We start from the raw sequence: 13,524 nt of genomic DNA on the forward strand, positions 1-13,524 counted from the left end.
ACCAAATTAATCAATTGATTAACTTTGGAGCATCACCCCCACATTTCTCACATAGTGATAAAATACCACTTTAAAATAGAAATCTCTTCAACTCTATTAAGTCATTTATCCTCCAAGATAAATCTAGACCTATAATTCTCAAAGTTCATCATGAGTCCTCTATACCACATGATAAACTCTTAAGATAAAACATCAATGTTTATCTTGATTTATTTACTTGCTAAAGCAAGAAACACTTATTTGAAGTAACTTTCACTTGGTTGCTTTCTTTTATATATTTCACTTAATAAAATGTGAACACAAATGTAATGTGAGAATTTCTCAAACAAATAATCACAAATTTCATTTTTAGCTGTCTAAATAATCTCAAAATCCCTTAAACAACTTTTGTGTATTTCTTAAGAGTCTCTTTGAGATTCTTTTGAAAACATCAATTTGACATCCATTGATTTTCTCATCAAAATGAAAATAAAAATGTCAATTTTTTTTTAAACACTTTAAATCAAAGAAAATAAACCCTCATTGATTTATTTAAACACTTTGATTTCTTATGTTTTGGTTTAAAATTATCTTCTTATTGAGATTAATTTAAACATATCATCATCTTTAACCAAAATGAATAAAGTTATATTTTATTCACCATTGATTTAAAGATTCAAAATTGCTTCTCCAATTTTGAAAATGTCTCCTCATTGAATATTTAAGAATTATTGTCACTAAATAATTCTCAAATATATTTTATTTGACCACACTCTAGATTATAAGTCTATTGAGTCAATATGTCATCCCACAATTTTTGAATCCACTTTGATTCATTTTTTTTGCAATGGCAAGACACTTATCAAAAGATATAACCCCCTTAAGTTCATCTTTTCTTATCTCATAATTGAGATGCTCAACACTTTAATTGAGAATTTTAATTTCTCAAATTATTCTTTTTATTCACAAATTACATACTAACAATAATATAGAATAAAACCTATTAACATCTCACAAATGTTTGCATGATTATGATTTCACATAGTTGTCAACATACATGACTAATATCATACTAATATGGCTCTTTATTAATATGAAAACATGAATTAAAAATATCATACACACATGATTTCACATTTCTATTGATTCACAAAATCAATATATTTATACATGTCATATAAACTCATAGTTGTCATTATAATAATTTCCCATTAACACAAAATAAGTTCTATGACATGCTAGCATACTACCCAATAATCTACTAGATTATTTACATGTTAATCACATATAACAAAAACTTAAGATATTATATTGTCTTCTAATCTAACCACTAAAAAACAAAGGAGATTAGAAAACAATGAATCTCATTTATAAACTTTTCTTCTTCTCATTTTTATCACTATATGAAAACCATTAGATCTTCTAAGAAAACCAAAGAAGAGCATTACCTTATCTTACCATCTTTTCAAAGTTGGACCCTCATATGATCTCCATGGTTTCTCCTTCCATTGAAAAGGAAACTAAGCTTTTGATTGTTAGAGAATATATATTATTGCTCAATGGAATTATGGAAAAACCAAATACAACTCTATGCAAAAATACAATGGACAAGATAATATTGATTAAATAAGTATTACAACTCAATTGCTCAAAATACAAGTAAATACAAAGATGTAGAAGAAGAAGATTACAAACTCAATACTATAACAATATAAGTAAATAAGAAGAACAAAAGAATGAAAACACAAACTCTCACACAACCAAATTGTAGAGTACTGGGGATCACCAACTTGAACAAGGTTCAAGACCTTTGTCCAAAAGCTTATTTCCCCCTATTCTCTAAGCACTAAGGGATCTCTCTAGGAAATAGCTCTCTGGAATTATCAAGCCTCAAGGTGTATTTTTCAGCCAAGTGCTTTGTGGATGAAAAAATGGTGTGTCATACAAGTGAGCATTAGGCTCCTATTTATAGAGTTTGAGATACCCCTTTGAATTTCAAATTCCACCAACCCCCATGGCTGTTACCAATGTTTAATTAGATGTTTTATGGAATTAAAATAGAGATTTTGGAGTTACTTGGCTGTTGGAAACGTTCAAAATTGGATAAAAACTGAAATTCAAAGAAGCTGTCAGCCACTAGGGCCGTGGAGCATGTTCTAGGCGCCGCGGCCCTCAGTCAAGTTCAGCAACAAAAATTTCAGTTTTTCCAAAACGTTCTAATTTATTCCCACTTGATTTTGTAACTTCCATACACAATATGGGAGTTAAAATCACATCTCTATCAGCCATTTCTCATATGACTTTATGAAATCCAATCTCAAATGTGTAAAATATAATATACACATTATTAGGTAATATTTGGGAGTTACAAATTTGTACTTGATTTTGTAACTCCAAAATATGTCACATTTGGATACACACATGTGTCCAATTTTGTGACTCTCAATAATATGTTACAAGGTGTGACAAATCACATTTGTGTGACAAATCACATTTTGTCACATTATTTAATCTAATATTATATTATATGAAATAATATAACAACATCTCCATCATACCAAATAATACCTAATGTTTTTAACCAATCACAACCCAAAGAAAACAGCCGCACATATGCGACCCTTTCGTACAACCACAGCAAAGCCATACCCTATATATATATATATAAATCTCTTATGTATAAAAAGGTATGTAGAAATTTTTTGTTTTAACCATAATTTATTTATTTTTTCATTAACTTTAACGAAATATTTTTATATTTAACAAAATATTCTTTTATTTAACAGTAAATTGTCATGACTTCAACTTAAATAAAATTAAATAAATGAATAATTAAACAAATTAACATATGATATTTTTGAGATATTTTACAATAATAATTATTTAAAAATAATAAAACCATATATTTATAACTTAAATAAAATTTAATTAAACTTAAACTTAATATTATATTAAACATATAATATATAATATTTTATTGTCACTTCCAAATTAAAAAACTAGAACAAGCATAAACTTAAACAAACAAAAAAATTAAAATAGGATATTTTAAAGATATTTTATGATAATTTAAATAATTAAATCATATTTATTTTAAAATAATAAAGACATATATATCATTTTTTTTATCTTATAAATTTGTGTGATAGTTTGTTTTTTATCAAGTGATTAGAGCTATTTTTCTTCATCAAATTCACCAAATGACATTTTGAGTGTAACGTCCCAAAGTTCCTAAGGCTTAGGGCCTTGATTAGAGGGTCAAGATGGCAAATTATGGAAAATATGTGATTATGTGATATATATGTGTATCAATATGTGATTATGTAAGCTATATTATAATATGACTTAATATGCATGTTTTGGTATATTAAATATGCATGTGGGCTCATTTATGATTAATTGGACAATTGTTGTAATTTGGCCCGTTATGGGTATATTTGGCATAAATGTGATATATGTGTGAGACCACATTATTATGCAGATATGTTTGGGTTACTCAACACGAGATGATCTTAGGGAGCAAGCTAGTGGGAAAGTCACAACGGGACCCATATTTGACTCGGTGTGAGTCAAGGGGTATTTAGCACATTACCGGGATATAGGGTAATGAGGATGATTATTTGATGATATATTGGGAGTTAGTGAGATCTGGAGGAAATTATGATAATTTTAACTATTTTATCCCAGGAGGGTATTTTTGGGACCTCGAGCATTAGGATTTGCTTGAGGCTACTTAAGCTCGAAGTAACATGTCAGAAACATAAAAAGAACGTTCAATACGTTCTCTTCCTCTCCCATTTTCTTTTAGACACTGTTAGCATTTTCGAAGGAAACTTGAGTTTTAGGACTCGGATTCAAGCAAGGTTAGAGTCAAAACGATTCTAGGGAAGATTAGAAGCTTATTAGCCGAAAGATTTAATTAGGAAACGACTCGATCAAAGGTAATCCAAGTTTTGAGTTTTTGAGTCTTTAAGCTTTGATTGGATTTTGCATTTTGATGAGTTATTGATTTGATTGGGACTTAGGTTATAATGGTTTTGGGAAATTAAGATGTTTGAGAACTTTGATTTTGGGATTTGGATATGTTTGGATAGGTTTTTGGAAGGTTTTAAAATGGAGAAAATGAAGAAAATAGTTGGGTTTGAGGTTGGGTCGCGACCTTGTTCTTGGAAGTCGCGACCTGTGTGAACCCAAAACCAGGAGGGGTTCTTCCTGGGGGGCGTGCCGCGGCTCTAGGGGGCAAGTCGCGGCTCGCGCCCTAAAGCCCAGGTAGAGGGCTGTCTGCCTGGGAGGCGCGCTACGACCCCCAGGGCCAAGTCCCGGCCCGCCTATGCATTTTTGGCTAGGTTGGGTTTTTAGTCGTGGGAACTTAAACCTAAGGGCTCGAGATCGATCCTACTACCCCGTTTGGTAGGATTCAACATTTCAGAGGCTAGGTTTCGGTTCAGAAGTCTTTATGTACTCATTTTTTACGGGATTCTATATTATGGTTGTGACTAGGTTATTGCTAGGGGTTCAGAATCAGGATCGTGCTCGAGGGTTGTTCATTAGTAACCTGTGCTTGGACCAAAGGTTAGAAAATTGCACCCAGTATGTGATGCATGTGATACATGTGATTATGGCATGGCATGAATGTTGAATATTTAATTTATCAGAGCTTGAGTCTTTGTAAATGTGCACGATTATGATTATGCTTGTGATTATCGATTAAGCATGTTGAATGCCTTATATCTGGATATTTGACATATGATATATGCCTGTTTGCATTACCTCATTGAGGAAGCATTGACTTATTAGTCAGGAACGACAATAGTGCTAAGCGCTGGTCGTAAAGCATTGACTTATCAGTCAGAGAGGTAATAGTGCTCAGTGCTGGTCGTAAAGCTCTGACTTATCAGTCATGAGCGGCAATAGTACTGAGTGCTGATCGAAAAACATTGACTTATTAGTCAAGAGCGGCAATAGCGCTCTGCGTTGGTCGTATTGGTTAGACTAACTAGAAGCGTCAGGTATGCTTATACAGAGGATATGGCTAAGAGACCTGAGGTGACTTGATAGTCACATATCCTAGCATTGGCTTATTAGTCAAGAATGGCCTTAGCACTTTGAGTGCTAGTCAGCGCTAGGTACACTTATACAAAGGATATGGCTAAGAGACCTAAGGTGACTTAATAGTCACATGTCCTAGCATTGGCTTATTAGTCAAGAACGACCTTAGCACGTTGAGTGCTGGTCAGCGCCAGGTATGCTTATATAGAGGATATAGCTAAGAGACATGAGGTTACTTAATAGTCACATATCCTAGCATTGACTTATCAGTCAAGATCGACAATAGCGCTGAGTGCTGGTTGAAAGGCACAGACTTATTAATCAAGGACGACATTAGCATGGTGAGTGTTGGTCGAAAGGCACTGACTTATTAGTTAAGGACAGCAATAACACACTGAATGCTGGTCATAAGACATTGACTTATTAGTCAAGCAGGGCAATAGCGCGCTAAGCGCTGGTCCATATGATCTAGCCTAACCAAAAGCGCATCATACTCTTGATCGATCTATTGGTCGAAGACAACCTAGCGCTGAGTACACTAGATCAGCTTGAAAGCTAGTTATACAGAGGATAGGGCACAGGGCCCCAGGGTGGCTTATTAGTCCTATATCCTAGGGCGTCAAGCCAGAAAGATTCCAAAATCATTTATTTGTACTTGCTTGCATGCATGAATAAAGTTATTATTGCTAGGCATGCTTATTATGATTTGGTGACATATTATTAACTGCTTATGAGCATGTTTAAGTTTTCTTGTTGAGCCTCGGCTCACGGGTGTTATGTGTTATATTATTTTATAATATAATGTAATATTATATTATATTATAATATAATGTTTTAGATTAAATAAATGTGACAAAGTGTGTCACATATTGTAACATATAATAGAGAGTTACAATATTTAGATATATGAGATATATCCAAATAATGTAACATATTTGGTGTTACAAATTTGTAACTTCCAAATATTACCCTTTATTGTGTAAAATTGTTGTTACACAATATGGAGATGAATTTCATAAAACCATATGTGATATGGCTGTTAGAGATATGATTTTAACCCCAATAATGTGTTTTGGGAGTTACAAAATCATTTGGGAGGGTTTGGAACCGTTTGGAAAAACAGTACATTTTTTGTGCTGAAATTGGTCAGTGGCCGCGACTTGTGGGTCAGAGACTAGTGGCCGCAGCCACTAATGTCTCTGGCCGCGGCCACAGGCCAAAACTGACCAAATTTGCAGTTTTTCAATCTTTATTGAACGGCTCAAAAAACCCAAATAACTCCCAAATCTCATTTTTAATTCCATATTAATCCAATTAAACATTGGCAACAGCCATGGGGGTTGGTGGAATTTGAAATTCAAAGGGTGTCTCTAAACTCTATAAATAGGAGCCTATAGCTCACTTGAAAGTCACAACATTTCTATCCATTAGAGCACTTGGCTAGAAACACCTTGAGGCTTGATAATTCCATAAAGCATTTCCAATATTTGAGAGAGATCCCTTAGTGCTTGAGTTAGGGGGAAATAAGCTTTTGGACAAAGGTTTTAAACCTTATTTAAGTTGGTGATCCCCAACACTCTTCACTTTGGTTGTGTGAGTGAGAGTTTCTTGTTATTTTGTTCTTGTTCTTATTCTTCTTCTATTGTTCTTCTCCTATCATTCTTGTTATATTTACTTGTATTTTCGCTTAGAGTTGTAATCTCATCTTCATCTTTCTTTTTACTACTTCTAGTTTATTTGTATCTTTTTGTCAAAGATTTGTATTTTTCTATTTCTATCATCTTACATCTCCTTCTCCTTTTATTTTTAATTTTCAGTTATAGAGTTGTAACACATTATTTAATCAATCCTTGTCTATTGTAATATTTTGCATAGAGTTATAATATTTTCTTACCATTTCCATTGAGACAATTTATATTTTCTTAACATTCAAAAGCTTATCCCTTTTTTGTTTCAATGGAAGGGGAGACAATCAAGATCATGAACCAAGACCTAGTGAGATTTGATAGGTTTGATGGATCCAATTTTACTAGGTGGCAAGACAAGGTGAGGTTTCTTTTAACCACTCTTAAAATCTCTTACATCCTTGAGTCATCCTTGGCACCTCTAGCCGAGCCATTCGACAAAGACACTCCCGAGGAGGTGGAGAAGAGAAGGAAGAGGGAGGAGGACAATCTCCTTTTTAGGGGTCATATCCTCAATGCCCTGTCTGATAGGCTCTATGACCTCTACACTGAGACCAAATCGGCCAAGGAGATAATGGGTGCACTTGAGAAAAAGTTTAAGGCGGAAGAGGAAGGTACCAAAAAGTTTTTGATATCTCAATACTTCGATTTCAAATTTTTTGGTGATAAACCTATTCTTCCTCAAATTCATGAATTGCAAATTATTGTTAATAAATTGAAAGTGTTAAAGATTGAGCTTCCCGAGGCCTTTCAAGTTGGTGCTATAGTGGCTGAATTACCACCAACTTGGAAGAGCTATAGGAAAAGAATCCTTCATAAAAATGAGGATTATTCTTTGGAGGAGATCCAAAAGCATATTCGAATAGAAGAGGAATCGATATGTAGAGATAAACTTGTGGAGGGGTCTAATGGAGAGACTTCCAAAGCAAATGCGATGTCACAACCAAAACATCCCAAAAACAAAGGGAAAAAGGGTAATGAGAAACCTTTGGGTCCAAAAACCAACCCAAACAAGTTTAAGGGCGAGAAAGGTCCTTGCTTTGTGTGTGGGAAAAAGGGTCACTATGCTAGAGAGTGTAGGCATAGAAAAGACCAACAAGGACCTAAGGTGAACACAACTCAAGAGGAAAATATAGTTGCTACCCTTAGTGAGGTGAATGCGGTCCAAGGCAAGGTGAAATGGTGGTGGTATGATACATGTGCCACCGTCCATGTCACCTATGACAAATCATTGTTCAAGACCTTTGAAGAGTCAAAGGGCAACCATGAGATACAAATGGGCAATGAGGGCAAATCCAAGGTACTTGGCAAAGGTACTATTGATGTCTACTTCACCTCTGACAAGAAAGTTACATTAGTGAATGTACTTTATGTTCCCGAAATGAGTAGAAACTTGGTAAGTGGTGATTTGCTTGGCAAGCCCGGCATTAAAGCCGTTTTTGAGTCCGGTAAACTTATACTTACCAAATTATATGTATTTTTGGGAAAGGGGTACTCTTGTGAGGGTATGGTTAAATTGTGCACCAATGATGTAACTTTCAATGTTATCAATAAAAATGCTAATTCCGCCTATATTGTTGAGTATTTTTGTGGCATCTTATGTTAGGAAAAATTGTTTTGCCTCAATATAAATGATTATAATATTACAACTCTATGAAATATATTACAAATAAATAATGATTGACTGAATAAGATTACAACTCTATAACTGAAAATTACAAATAAACAAAGAAAAGGAAGAAGATGATGATGAAGAAGAGAATAGTGAGAATACAACTCTAAGCAAAAGATTACAAGTAAAATAAAGTGTTTAGACCAAAAGAAAAGATTACAACTCTTAAACAAAATATACAAGTAAATAGAACAAGAGAATAAGAAGAAAAGCAATAGAATAAAAAGAAGAACAGAAACACAATCAAACTCTCACTTACACAACCTAAGTGAAGAGGGTTGGGGATCACCAACTTGAACAAGGTTTAAAACCTTTGTCCAAAAGCTTATTTCCCCCGAACTCAAGCACTAAGGGATCTCTCTCAGATATTGGAAAAACTTTATGGAATTATCAAGCCTCAAGGTATTTCTAACCAAGTGCTCTAATGGATAGAAAATGTTGTGTCTTTCAAGTGAGATATAGGCTCCTATTTATAGAGTTTAGAGACACCCTTTGAATTTCAAATTCCACCAACCCCCATGGCTGTTACCAATGTTTAATTGGATTAATATGGAATTAAAAAAGATATTTGAGAGTTATTTGGGTTTTTTTGAGCCGTTCAACAAATATTGAAAAAATTGAAAATTGGTCAGTTTTTGGCCTGTGGCCGCGGCTAGAGACACTGGTGGCCACAGCCACTGGTATCTGTCCCACAGGCCACGGCCACTGAATGTTGGTGGCCGCGGCCACTCACCAATTTCAGCACAAAAAATTGTGCTGTTTTTCCAAACGGTTCCAAACCCTCCCAAATGATTTTGTAACTCCCAAAACACATTATTGGGGTTAAAATCATATCTCTAACAGCCATATCACATATGGCTTTATGAAATTCATCTCAATATTGTGTAACAACAATTTTACACAATAAAGGGTAATATTTGGAAGTTACAAATTTGTAACACCAAATATGTTACATTATTTGGATATATCTCATATATCTAAATATTGTAATTCTCTATTATATGTTACAATATGTGACACACTTTGTCACATTTATTTAATCTAAAACATTATATTATAATATAATATAATTTTACATTATATTATAAAATAATATAACATTTCCCCACAAGATTAAATAGTTATCTATTGTAACACTTATTTAATCAATCATTATATTTTGAAATATATCATATCCCCCACTTGATTAAATAAGAACTTTCTCTTATAGGAGTCATTGCATTAGTGCATAACGTAAAGTGTTTTTCAACTTGAACTTTAATATAGTGTAATTATCACAAAATTTGTCGAAAATTAGGTTGCACTAGGCATTGAACCATCTTTTCATGATGACAAATCGGTGATAACACACACACCTTTGCGATGTTCACTTGAGACCTCTATGTCTCGCTTTGCACCGTTAATGGCCATGTGCACTTTCCATTCATGGATGTTCTTGAGAATACTCCCAATTCTCATGAGAGGCGACACCACCCCTAGGTCCATATAGGTAGAATTCTTAAAGTATTTTGTTACCAAAATACTTGTCTTTACAAGACTGAACTCTATTAAAAAACCTTTCGGTTTTAACCCTCCACTTGGTAACACACAAGTACTCAATATCTCAGATGGGACTTGTTTTGAGTACTACTAATATTCACTTGATTGACTTGTTATTACCTACTGAACCTAACACTAATTGAATAACTAGTGTTAAGATAGGTTACCATCAATCGTGAATCTCTTTAGGGAGTTTAAGTCCCATCCCTCGAGATGATGCAACCACTAAATCCCTCGTTAGTGGCTTAGTGAAAGGATCCGCCAGATTTTCACTTGTTCTCACATAGGATATTGAGATGACTCCTCTTTGAATTAATTCTCTTACATATCCATGTCATAGAATAATGTGTCTAGACTTCCCATTATACACTCCGCTGTATGCTCTAGCCAATGTCGCTTGGCTCACAATGTATCGATATAGTAGATACATTATCTTTGATTAGGGGAATCTCTATCAACAGATCCCTTAACCATTCGGCCTCTTTGCTGGTAGCAGCTATAGCTATGAACTCTGCTTCCATAGTGGAATGAGATATACAGGTTTGTTTCTTGGAACCCCAAGAAATTGCACCTCCACCAAGTGTAAATACCCAACCAGTTGTGGACATGTTGTCCCCAAGATTGGATATCCAACTTGCATCTGTATATCCTTCTAATATTGAAGGAAATTTGGAGTAGTGAAGGCTTAGTCCTTTGGTTTTCTTGAGATAACCTAGGACTCTTCCGATTGCCTTCCAGTGATCCACACTTGGATTACTTGTAAACCTACTAAGTTTACTTACCGCAAATGCTATATCAGGTCTAGTACACCCGGCAGCGTACATTAGACTCCCTATAGCACTAGCATACTCCAATTGAGCCACCGCTCTTCCTTCATTCTTCTCTAGTTTTACACTATGATCGAATGGAGTATTGGCATCTTTAACCTTGTGTTATCCCCAAAAATTGGAGATCGATGATGTGGCAATAAAAATGACAAGTGGCAAGGAATGATGGGGTGATCTGGTTTAGCAGTAGCCCAATACATCAGTGAAGAGTTTGGACTGCTTGAGAGATGTCATGACCAAGCTAAGTGCACCCGAGGAGAGTACTTGGGCTAGGGTGTGCCTGGTCGGACTTTGGTCCGAGGAGCACTCCAAGGAGGTGTGGTCTGACCTTGGTTCGAGGAGTAGCCCCAAGAGGTCTGGTCGGACCTTGATCCGAGGAGAGCCAAGGAGGGTGTGGTTGGACTTTGGTCTGAGGAGCCCCAAGAAATGTGAGCGGACCTTGGTCCGAGGAGTAGTCCAAGATGTGGTCGGACTCTGGTCTGAAGAGAGGAGAGTGCCATGTTAGAGGAGAGATATGGCATGCTAGAGGAGAGTGCCATGTTAGACAAGAGACATGGCATGCTAGAGGAGAGTGCCATGTTAGAGGAGAGATATGGCATGCTAGAGAGGAGTGCATGTCCTACCAGCATGCACATGTTCTACCACCATGCACATGTCCGACCAGCAAGTGCATGTCCTACCAGCAAGTGCATGTCTGTAACGCCCCAACTCCAGGGACCGCTACAGTGCACATTGCAAATAGTGCTAAACTCGCTAATCGAGTCGTTTGGCCATAAACGTGTAACTAAGCGTGATTAGCGGTTTAGGGGTTAAAAACTTTGGTTAAGATATAACGTTTCACTAGAACGTTTACTATATACATTGGGATCCCAAAAATATTTCAGAGTTTATTACAAGAAAGTGTTTACAACAGGCCGTTCTAAGCGGCAAAACAGGGTTCAGCCCTAGTTCCACTTTCAAACCTCGCCCAAGTATTGGTCGAGCAGCTGCATATGTACACGTCATCACCTAAGCTCTCCAACTCAAGGATGGTCTAGCTTTCTTTTGCCTTTACCTGCACCACAAAGCACCCATGAGCCGAAGCCCAGCAAGAAAACTCATATGCTCATAAACAGTCATATCATGATATCAAATCATATCTGGCATGCCTAGCACTCATAGCTCTATTCAGCATGCAAATGAATTCAAATAGATGCTGGGGTATCCAGGACAAGAAGTCCTGGCCTTCTGATTGGAGGACTATCAAGTCAATCCTAATCAGATGAGTGTCGCAACACTTGAGGTTCCGATAAACCATGCTGAGTGACTGACAAGCGAGTCACTAATTCAAGTGGAAGGGTGGCTGTTGGGTAAGCCTCTAACCTTCAACAGGTTCTGGTAAACCATACTGAGTGACTGACAAGCAAGTCACTAATTCAAATGGAAGGCTGGCTGTTGGGTAAGCCTCTAACCTTCAACAGGTTCTGGTAAACCATGCTGAGTGACCAACAAGCAAGTCACTGGGGCCTCAGTGCCCAAAGCCATGCATATGATGATCAAAATGATCATACAGAGCTCATAGCTCTGATCAGATGAGTGAATATCACTTTGAGGTCCTGGTAAACCATACTGAGTGACTGACAACCAAGTCACTAGGGGCCCAGTGCCCATAGCTGTGTAACAACACCGTTACCTAGGCTTTCATGCAATGGCTCTAAATGACTAGCCTTTGGCTAGATAAATGCTTGTTTATACTCATCGAACTTGAGGTCGGTCCTGCACTAATGCTCTTTGAGTCATTCAATGCAGAGGGTCGATTAGGTCCAATCGACAAAGCTTGCACTAAACACACTAGGGTTGTCATGACTAGTGAGTTAGCACGATGTGACCAGTGCCCAGTACCCAGTACCACTGCCGAACCTGACTAGTGAGTCACAGCTTCACAGTTAATACTAGCACCTTTGCCAAACTTGACTAATTAGTCAGTACCATGCACAAGTAAGCAATGCTATCAATGTGTATCATATGCCAATTATCCAAGAACAGGGCATTCAACATGCTTACTAAACAGTTGCTAGCATAATTATGATCGTGTACAAACACAGAGACTCAAGCTCTGACCATTCTCATATTCAACATTCATGGCATGCCCTAATCACATGTTTCTCGTGCATCACATGCATCACACTTAATCACCCAGCATGCCTCAATAACAACCATATGCAAATGGGCAAGATTTCCAAGTATTCATTATGCTATCAATGTTCACATTCAACATCCAACATGCATCAATCACAGCCATGTATGTCACATATGGGGTGCAGTTTTCTTACCTTGGGTTCGAGCGAGAATTAATAAAAGAAACGACCTTTGAGAACTATCAGTACTTTGGTCCTTTAACGGTCACCTAGTCATAACCAAAAATATAGGATACCATCAATGAAAATGAAAGCAAAGGTTTCCAAACCAAAACCCAGCCTCCGAGACATCAAACACTACCCAACCGGGTACTAGGTTCAACCCCGAGGCCTAAGGTTAGCATCCCCAAGTCAAAAACACCATTTTTGGATAAAATGACCTTAAGGGCCGCGGCCCTCCCCAGCTGCGCCGCGGCACGCCCTCCAGACAGAGAGGGCCTCCCTGCGCGGCGCTCAGCCCAGACTAGCCAAAAACTCAGCACGAACTCAATTTTCCCCCTGTGTTTTTCCTCTCAAACCAGCCCTTCAAATCAACCCAAAACCTCTTCCAAACACTCATTTAAACCTCCAAACATCACCCATAACTCCCCCTCATC

Source organism: Humulus lupulus, chromosome 5, assembly GCF_963169125.1.
Source record: "Humulus lupulus chromosome 5, drHumLupu1.1, whole genome shotgun sequence".
Classification (NCBI taxonomy): domain Eukaryota; kingdom Viridiplantae; phylum Streptophyta; class Magnoliopsida; order Rosales; family Cannabaceae; genus Humulus; species Humulus lupulus.